Source organism: Myotis yumanensis, unplaced genomic scaffold, assembly GCF_028538775.1.
Source record: "Myotis yumanensis isolate MYYU_CA2020_CCGP unplaced genomic scaffold, mMyoYum1.0.hap1 SCAF_2, whole genome shotgun sequence".
NCBI lineage: Eukaryota > Metazoa > Chordata > Mammalia > Chiroptera > Vespertilionidae > Myotis > Myotis yumanensis.
Genome location: NW_027223753.1, coordinates 124,723,407 through 124,732,624, shown reverse-complemented (window position 1 = coordinate 124,732,624; position 9,218 = coordinate 124,723,407). Strand labels below are relative to the sequence as shown.

The window sequence follows — 9,218 nt, the reverse complement described above, 5'->3', positions numbered from 1 at the left end:
TTTGCCACAAATCAACAGATTTAGAACCAATCAATAAGTCAATGTTGGACAAACGATCCCTAGAACAGTTGCAAAAATTCAGTATTAATATGACATTTGGAACCGAATTTTTTTAAATATATTTTATTGATTTCTTACAGAGAGGAAGGGAGAGAGATAGAGAGTTAGAAACATCGATGAGAGAGAAACATCGATCAGCTGCCTCCTGCACATCTCCTACTGGGGATGTGCCCGCAACCCAGGTACATGCCCTTGACCGGAATCGAACCTGGGACCTTTCAGTCCACAGGCCAACACTCTATCCACTGAGCCAAACTGGTTTCGGCTGGAACCGAATATTTTAAATAGGAAAGATTCAATAATTTTTTATGTACCTGGTCATTAATTTTCATATTAACTATCATTTTCATTGGATATAAGATTTATATAAAATTATTATGATTGTTATTATAATTATAAATGCATTATTTGATTTGAAATAGTCTTTTTACTCAAAGTTTCTTTTTTGTTTGTTTTCTTTTTACATATGGAACGCTTCACAAATTTGAATGTCATCCTTGCCCAGAGGCCATGTTAACCTCGTATCGTTCCAATTCCAGTACATGTGCTGCCAAAGCAAGTACTGTAACCATAGTTGGATCATAGCATCAACATCATCTGACAGCTGGTTAGAAATGCAGAATCTTAGGCACCATCTCGGATGATCTGAATGAGAATCTTCATTTTTAATAAAGTTTCCAAGTCCTTAGTCTGCACTTTCATGTCTGAGAAGCAGTCAACAAAAGGATTTATTCCTGGCATTTAATAAATAGTCCTGAATTTTGGTTATGGACATCTTAACTTTTAAATATAGAATGATAGGAACACTTTTAAGGAAAAATAATTTTAAAATTAATGCTAAAACAAAAAGAAGACTAATGTCTATTTGGATTAAATTTATTGCAAACATGTAATATCAAAAAGAGTGTTGCAATCTAATTTAAATATATAATACTGCATATTATTACTCTAAGACATAAAACATAGTTTCTTCAGTAAAATGAAGGGCAGCCAAAATTCTGTCTCTCTTGTGTCTTGTATCTCCTCCTCCTCTCTCTCTCTCTCTCCCTCTCTCATACATACACAAAACAAAATTTCTGATATTTATAGTAAATCTATGTTATATTCCTATCTTTCCTCTTATACCATTTAACATCTATCTTTCTATGACATTAAAGCTTGATTGCTTTAAAAATGTTATAAATTTTAAAATGTTATATAGCCTTGTAGCTATATTTATCATAGTACTTTTTCTTTTTCTCTTTCAGAAGTGATATCTTATAAGTTAATATGCTGGACATTTTTCAGATTTGAAAGTTTGAGAAAGGAAGTAAAAAATGGGTTAGAGTTACTATTTATACTAAGCATGAATGAACATTCTTTGTCTTCCATATTCCTGGAAAGTTAAATGCCTGGTCATAAAAATTGTTGCCTTTCGCTTTGTTTTTATTTTATCTTTTTATGATAAAAAATATATGTCAGAATTTTTCAGTCTTATAAACTCTTTCTCTCTCTATATATAAGTATATACATACACACATATATATTCTATATACTCTATGTATACATATATGTGCACACTAAATATATCTAAATACACAAACTAAATATATAATATATAGTATAAATATTACTTTGTATGTATCTACATCTACATATTATAAATATGTATATATAAGTATATATATATTCAAGAAAATTATCAGTAAACCAACATATTTGAAATTGAAGTTTGCATCTAAAATGAAGCATTGTGAGATGTAATTAATTTTAATACAAAAGAGGGCAAAATTAAACATTATACTAAGATTATAATACTTTGGCCATTTGACTTTGCTCTTAAGTATGTGGGTTATTTCTGTTGCACTCACAACATCGAAAAGATATGGCATGGCATGTTGTCATCAGGAACATCTGGAGAAGGAGAGATCCAAGGTCAATCAAGCAAGAAAAAGTTAAACAGGCAAATTGGGCACAACTGTGATTGAGCGGCTGATCTAAGTGGCTGATTATAGTTTGCCTGCCTACTTAAACTTGCAGCTGTGCCTGAGCGAGTGGGTGGAACCACTGTGAAAAGGATGGCAGACTGTTTTTGAAACTGGTTCTTTTCTCCACCTATGCAGGGCCTTTTTAAGTGGTCGCAAAAGGAAATGCCTGTACAAGGAATGTTAAGTAACGTCAGCAATGTAATAAAACCTGACACATCAGAGCTTTGTCCTATCATCATGATTGGGGTTCTATTCTTGTAATCACAAAAGCCAGGCTCATTTAAAATCCAAACTGTGGTCTTGTGTTTTACTTTACTTCTTTTTTAAAAAAAATATATTTTATTGGTTTTTTTACAGAGAGGGATAGAGAGTCAGAAACATTGATGAGAGAGAAACATCGATCAGCTGTCTCCTGCACACCCCCTCCTGGGGATGTGCCCTCAACCAAGGTACATGCCCTTGACCAGAATCAAACCTGGACCCTTGCGTCTGCAGGCTGATGCTCTATCCACTGACCCAAACCGGTTAGGGCTACTTTACTTCTTTAACATGCCATATTCTCATAAAATTCTTTTCTTTTTTAAAAATTTTGTTTTTAATTTAAATTCTTTCTCACTCTAGATCATTTTGGATATGCTTAGAATTGCATGGATATATGGCTGGGTGGGCATAGTTGTATGTGTATGGCTGGGGAAGAGTGGGGTTGGGGAGAAATCAGTTAGCCAATTTTTAACATAGACTGTTAACAAAGGCTACTTAGTTCCCCTAGTCAAGGAAACATACTGAAATACATATATAATCCTCATATACATATTTGCCATAAGTAGTAATGGTCAAACCAGAACTAAATTCCAACTTCTTACTTGCCTAGTTTTTGTAATCTTTAAGAAGGGAGGGTAAGAAAGGAGGCTAGGTCTTAACTAATGTTCAGACTCTTTCTAGTCTCATTTTTTGATCCTGCAAATTTAATCAAATTGTGACTCTCAACTAAAGAAGATGAAAGCTATTTTTTTCTAATTACCAACCTTTTATCATATCACTTATTTTAAAAATTAATAATATCTTGTTTAATATATTCAACTTATTAATATGTCACTATCATCAATTCCTTTTGACAAATGAACCATTTATAACTAAAAGCTAAATTATTTGTCCAAGGTGTACCAATTATAAGTAGCAGATCAGTGATTTAAACCAAGGCCATTCTGTCAAACACAAAGCCCATGCTTTTCCCGTTAGATCAAGCTGCTTTGTCTGAGTGTCAGCCCGACTCACAAGAGAATGTGTGGTAATGTGGAAGTGTGGTAGATGTCTTTGGACTTTTCATTGACGAATCCATTCTTTCCTTAAATATTCTATCAAGGATATCCAAAGTCCTGGGAAATGTTAAGTGTCACCACTTATATGAAGATACAAGAAAATTAGCCTACCTTCAAGAAATTTATCACCTAGTTAATTTTACTGGACATATTCTAGACTAGTAGTTATTAATTTGTCAGGATATCTTAAGGGATTGTCAAAATATAGCCAATGGGCCAAGTCCATCCTGCTACCTGTTTTATTAAAAATGATTTTTCAAAAGTGTTGGGGGGGCAGTAAGAGATCAACCAAAGGACTTGTATGCATGCATATAAGCATAACTAATGGACATAAGACACTGGGGGGTAGGGGAGGCCAGGGGAATGTCAAGGGTGGGGGGAAAAAAAAACGAGACATATGTAATACTCTTTGTAATAATTTAAGCAATAAAAAAAAATAAAAAAATAAAAAGATTTAAAAAAAAAATTTATTGTGTATGATTGCTTTTGTGCTACAACAGCAGAGTTGAGTAGTTACTAGAGACATTATGAAAAATACAGCTGAAAATATTTACTATCTGGTCCCTTACAGAAAAAAAAAAAAAACTGTGCCAAGCTCTTTGCCAGGTTATTTATTTATTTATTTATTCTCCAACTAGTTGTGTGAACTTAACTTCTTGAAATAAAAAATAAATAAATAAAATTAGATGAATAGCTTGAATCACCCAGGACCGTGGAGTTAAAAGAAATAATGCATTAACAATGACCAGAACATAACATATGTGCTTAATAAATATTATTTCCTTTACCTGTCACCTGAAATCAGAGCCACCAAAGAAATAATGGAATTAAACAAGAATAGTGGCCTGCTATCATCTATCTATCTATCTATCTATCTATCACCTATCTAATCTCTCCTTTTATGTATCATCTATTAAATTATAATATATTTGTCAGGAAACTGTTCTCAAATCTGTAACAGCAAATGCACAAATTAGATACAGTGTAGCTACTCTGACAAAACCAGTCACACAAGCACTCTCAAGACTGAAGCTCAATGGCCAAAGCAAGTCACATGGTTTGTCAGGCTAGCAGAGCTTTCTCTACAAGATTCCATGGAAATATGTGTGGGTTCAGTGGAGGACTGGAGCTGTAAATGTAATGAATTTACCACAAGTAACTCAATATAGGTCCATAAATTGGTTTACAGACCTTCACTGACACTTATTCAAGATGATGGAATAAGGATACATACTCACATATCATATCCTGGTTCTGTCACTTAATACCTTAATACTTAACCTCTCTATGTCTCAGTTATCATTTTTATAAAACCAACACAATAATCTCCTCCTCATAGGGTTATTATCAATATTACATGAGTTAATATATGTAAAATGCTTATATCAGTGCCTGATATTTAGCAAGCACTACACAAGTGCTAGAAATTACTAAATATTATTATCTACACTAATAAAAGACAAAGATGTTAATTGACCGTACCTTTGCTATGCCCATCAGCCAATAAGAAGAGTATGCAAATTAACCCAACAAAGATGGCCATTACATTTGCATACTGCAGGTGGGGCAGCACAGTGCGATCCACCTGCCCCGCTGCCCGCCAGGCCTGCTGTCCATGTGAGTGGCCCAGGGGCCGGCAGGCCTGCCATGTGTGGCCAGCAGCAGGACGGGGTGGTGCGGCAGAGGGCCTGCCATCTGTGACCCAGCGTGGGATTCGGGCCTGCCATCTGCCACCCGAGGAGCAGGCCTAAGCTAGCAGGTGGTTATCTCTGGAGGGGTCCCAGACTGTGAGAGGGCACAGGTCGAGCTGAGCGACAGCCCCCCCCCCCCCCCGACCAGTGCACAAATTTTAGTGCACTGGGCCTCTAGTTAATATAATAATTGTGTATTAGGCATGCATCATCAGTTTCTTCCAGCACCATTAAAATCATTTGAAATTTTTTGTATTATCACTAATTCAATACATTCCTTTCAATAGTCACAGAAGTGATACAATACTGTTTTCCAGGTCTTCAAAATGCCATTTTATTACTAATCCTTTATGTAGTTAGATAATATGTAACATTCTTCTTTGAATTATGATAGCTACAATAAAAATGTTTGCATTTGACAATCTGTTCACTACATAAAATAAAATGCACCAATGAGTCTTTTTATAACATTTAACTTTTAGAAAGTTTGTCCAAATGTGTGCTATACTACTATAAAATAAATTTTAGTGCTGTTTTATGAATTTTAGTAAAATACTTTTTAAAAATAAAATAGAAGAATTTCATATACATATTTATTATGAATTTTATTCGTCCTACAAATTTTATATATTTGAGTCCAGTTTTGAGACATAGTACCCTACTTATTGATATTTTACATAACTTAGAATGTTAAATTTTATTTATAAATCTTCACATTCAGAGAAAAATTTGTGTATTTATTTGCTTGGTTAATAAATACAAGTATTAATAGCTATTACTAATTTTAGCAAGTAATTCTCAAAGAATTGTTTTTTGCTTTCTGATATATAGTTTATGGATTATTCTAGAATCTGATTAAACCTCTCACACACTTTTAAAATGTCCCCTTATCTATCCCACCAATCAAAATTGTACCCCTTATTCACAATACTCAGGGTTATTTAGTATGTGCAATAATAACCTAATAAATCAATTATCTGAGAAGTGAGTATAAGAAATATTGCAGTGGGAGCATACAATATTTGAAGAATTTTGCTATGCAATAATGCATGACTATAGAATTTTGTAGTTTGAACAAATCATCACATTAACGCAGCACTTATTTCAGTTTGCAGATTAATACTAAGAATGCTTTTAGAAAATATAGAAGTATAAAATACAGAAAAATATCTATTATATTAAGTTTTACTCTTGATTTTCAAATTTAACAAAAAAGAAAAATGCATATACAGCATGTTTAGCAAGCTCCAATTTGTCATGGAAACCAGTACAGCCTGTTTTGAAGTACTTGGTATGAGAAGCAAAGAAAGTGTGTCTCAGAGGCAGCTTCTGTGACTTGATATGGGGATTATATGCCATCTCTCCAAAGGCAAAAAAAAAAAAAAAAAAAAAAAATCTGACAAACACTATTTTGCAATCTCTTCTCAAAGACTACAGTGAAAGTTTCAAACTTTCAAAGTCCCAGATTCAATTAAAAATAAAACAGAGCAGTTCCCTAGAGCTAAGAAGTGTCCATGATTGAGCTTGAACATCAACAAAGAAAGGAACTGCCAGAAGAATCAGAACTGGGATATGGAAACCAGATTGAAAAATGTTTAGAATTTTACAACAAATAAGTTACTTGAGAGAACTAGTTTTCTCTTATAACCATTTATTTGAGCTACTATCTCTAGAAGGAATGCTTAAAGGATATTAAACAATTAATAATATGCCTTTTCTTTCTATTTCTGATTCTTTCTTTCATCTTACTTTTTGCCAAAATTTTATTGTGTTTAAGTGGTATGTCAAGTAAACTTTTCACAATGGCAAAATCCTTGGACATATTTTTCTTCCTAATTTGTTTGATTTCCTAAATTAGTTCATATAGTCTTCTGTTTTATATATTCTCTTTATTCTGGTTATTCCAAAATATGTATCAGATAAAACTTCTCAACTCTATATTTGACTACCAACATGAGTACCCAATAGCTTTTTCAAATTAACTTGTATAAAAACAAATTCATGGCTACAACTTTAGTGTTTTTCACTGGCCTACATTGGCAACCACCCAGTAGATAGACTTCAAATGCTAACATCATATTTGACTCCACTTTTGACCTCATATTGCATATGACAGAGATGATTAAATTTCCACTAATGCTACATTTATCACTTTGCACAGAAGAGTTATAGGAAAGTGATTGCCCAAAGAGCAAATGTATTTTCCAGCCCCTGTGCATATAACTTGGGGCACAGTGTCTCATTTTCATTAGTGGAAAGTGATATGTTTTGCTTTCTTGAGCAACATGGTAAGAAATGAATGTGCTTTTCACATTCTTTCTTTCTCCATCAGCGGGCTGGACTGCAATGCCTGGGCAACCCTGGAAGCCACATGATGAGGTCAGCAGGATCTCTATTACCTTGGTTTCCTGACTGACTGTGGGAGAAGTACTGCCACCACCACCATCATCATCACTCACACACTGACCAGAAACATCCATATTATCCATATTGGACTGTTGGAGAGTGAAATGAAACTTCAGTTGTTCTAAGCCACAATGGAGTATGTTTCTTACAACTGCTAGTGTTAGAATAACCAGCACACTTCATATATAATCCAACAGCAAATCCTTCAAAATATATCCCAAATCCAGACACCACCTCTCTCCACTTTTGGTGCCATGATAATGGCACAATAGCTCAAGCCATCATCAAATTTCAGCTGAATTATTGCAATAGTCTAGTAACTTGCCTCTCTCTCTCTCTCTCTCTCTCTCTCTCTCTCTCTCTCTCTCTCTCTTTCTCTCATTTTTTCCTGCTTTCATCATGTATCCATTCATTATCTAAAGTGGGTTCTTTTAAAACAGAAATATGCTCATGTAACATTCCTTTACAAAATAGTTCAATAGACTTCTAGTGCATTTAGAATGAAATCCCAAACCCTCACATAATGTCAAGACCCTTTGTGACTGGAACCCAGGTACATGTACAGTATGGCCCCTTTCATCCCCACTCTCTTCTAGCTAAATCTCTAACAGGTCACACAGTGCTTACTCCAGATTTTTGTATTTACTAAGCCCTCTTCCCTGAACACTCTCCCTTCGGATATCTAGATAATTTTTTCCCTCACTTCACTCATGTCTCAGCTCCAATCTCACTTCATTAGAAAATAATCCAGTGATGATGGCACCCATATCCTCTTAGGCAGCATTTATTTTCTTTAGTAATTTTTTACCAAATAATACATATTTACTTGCTTATTTACTTTTTTCTATTTACCCCAGTAAAACATGAGAAGTATACAACCCCTGCCTTTGAAAAGATCTCCTAAGAATACCAAATGACATAGTTGTCAGGCCACAGAGAATGGATGTTTTCATAGAAAACTACCAATCTCTGCTTCATTTGTTGAATAAAAGAACAAGTCAAAGATGAATTTATACAGCGCTAAATATGTTGCAGAGCACATTGAATTGAAATTAACTAAATTAACAGTGAAATTAATTAAATTAATTAATTGAATTAATATTTTTTGCCTAAGACTCAAAATATTTATCTTCAGAGATTTTCTTTAACTTTCATAATCTAATGTTTGTATCATCTTTATAAATGCTCTCAGATAAAAATGTTTAGATCAACTCTTAATAATTTAAATCATAGTCTTCTTTATCATGTCAGGTTTTGTTTTGTTTTATTTTTAATATATTTTTATTTATTTCAGAGAGGAAGAGAGAGATAGAAACATCAATGATGAAAGAGAATCATTGATCGGCTGCCTCCTGCATGCTCCTTATTGGGATTGAGTTTACAAATCTGGCATGTGCTCTGACCGGGAATGGAACCATGACTTCCAGATTTATAGGTCAATGCTAAACCACTGAGCCACACTGGCTGGGCAATAGGTGAGGTTTTTAAGTGAATAAAATAAGAGAAAAGAAAATGTTTATAATTTTGACCATATCTTTATGCTTATTTATTGTTTTAATATTTTTTTCATAATTCACAATATAGTATAAAATCATATGATCATATCAATACATGCAGAAAAAGCTTTTGACAAAATCCTACAACCATTTATAATAAAAATTATCAGAAAACTAAGATTAAGGGAGAACTTCCTCAACTAGATAAAGCATACCCACAAAAGCCTGTAGGTAGATTCATAATTTAATGGGAGAAACTAGATGTTTTCTTGCTAAGAT

General features: G+C 33.7%; 1 non-coding gene across 1 annotated transcript; it reads right to left on the bottom strand.

The window, feature by feature from the left end:
- Positions 1-520: 520 nt before the first annotated feature.
- LOC139004612 (U6 spliceosomal RNA) lies at positions 521-623 on the bottom strand. Its single transcript, XR_011470473.1, has one exon. It is a non-coding gene; the product is annotated as a U6 spliceosomal RNA (small nuclear RNA).
- Positions 624-9,218: the final 8,595 nt, after the last annotated feature.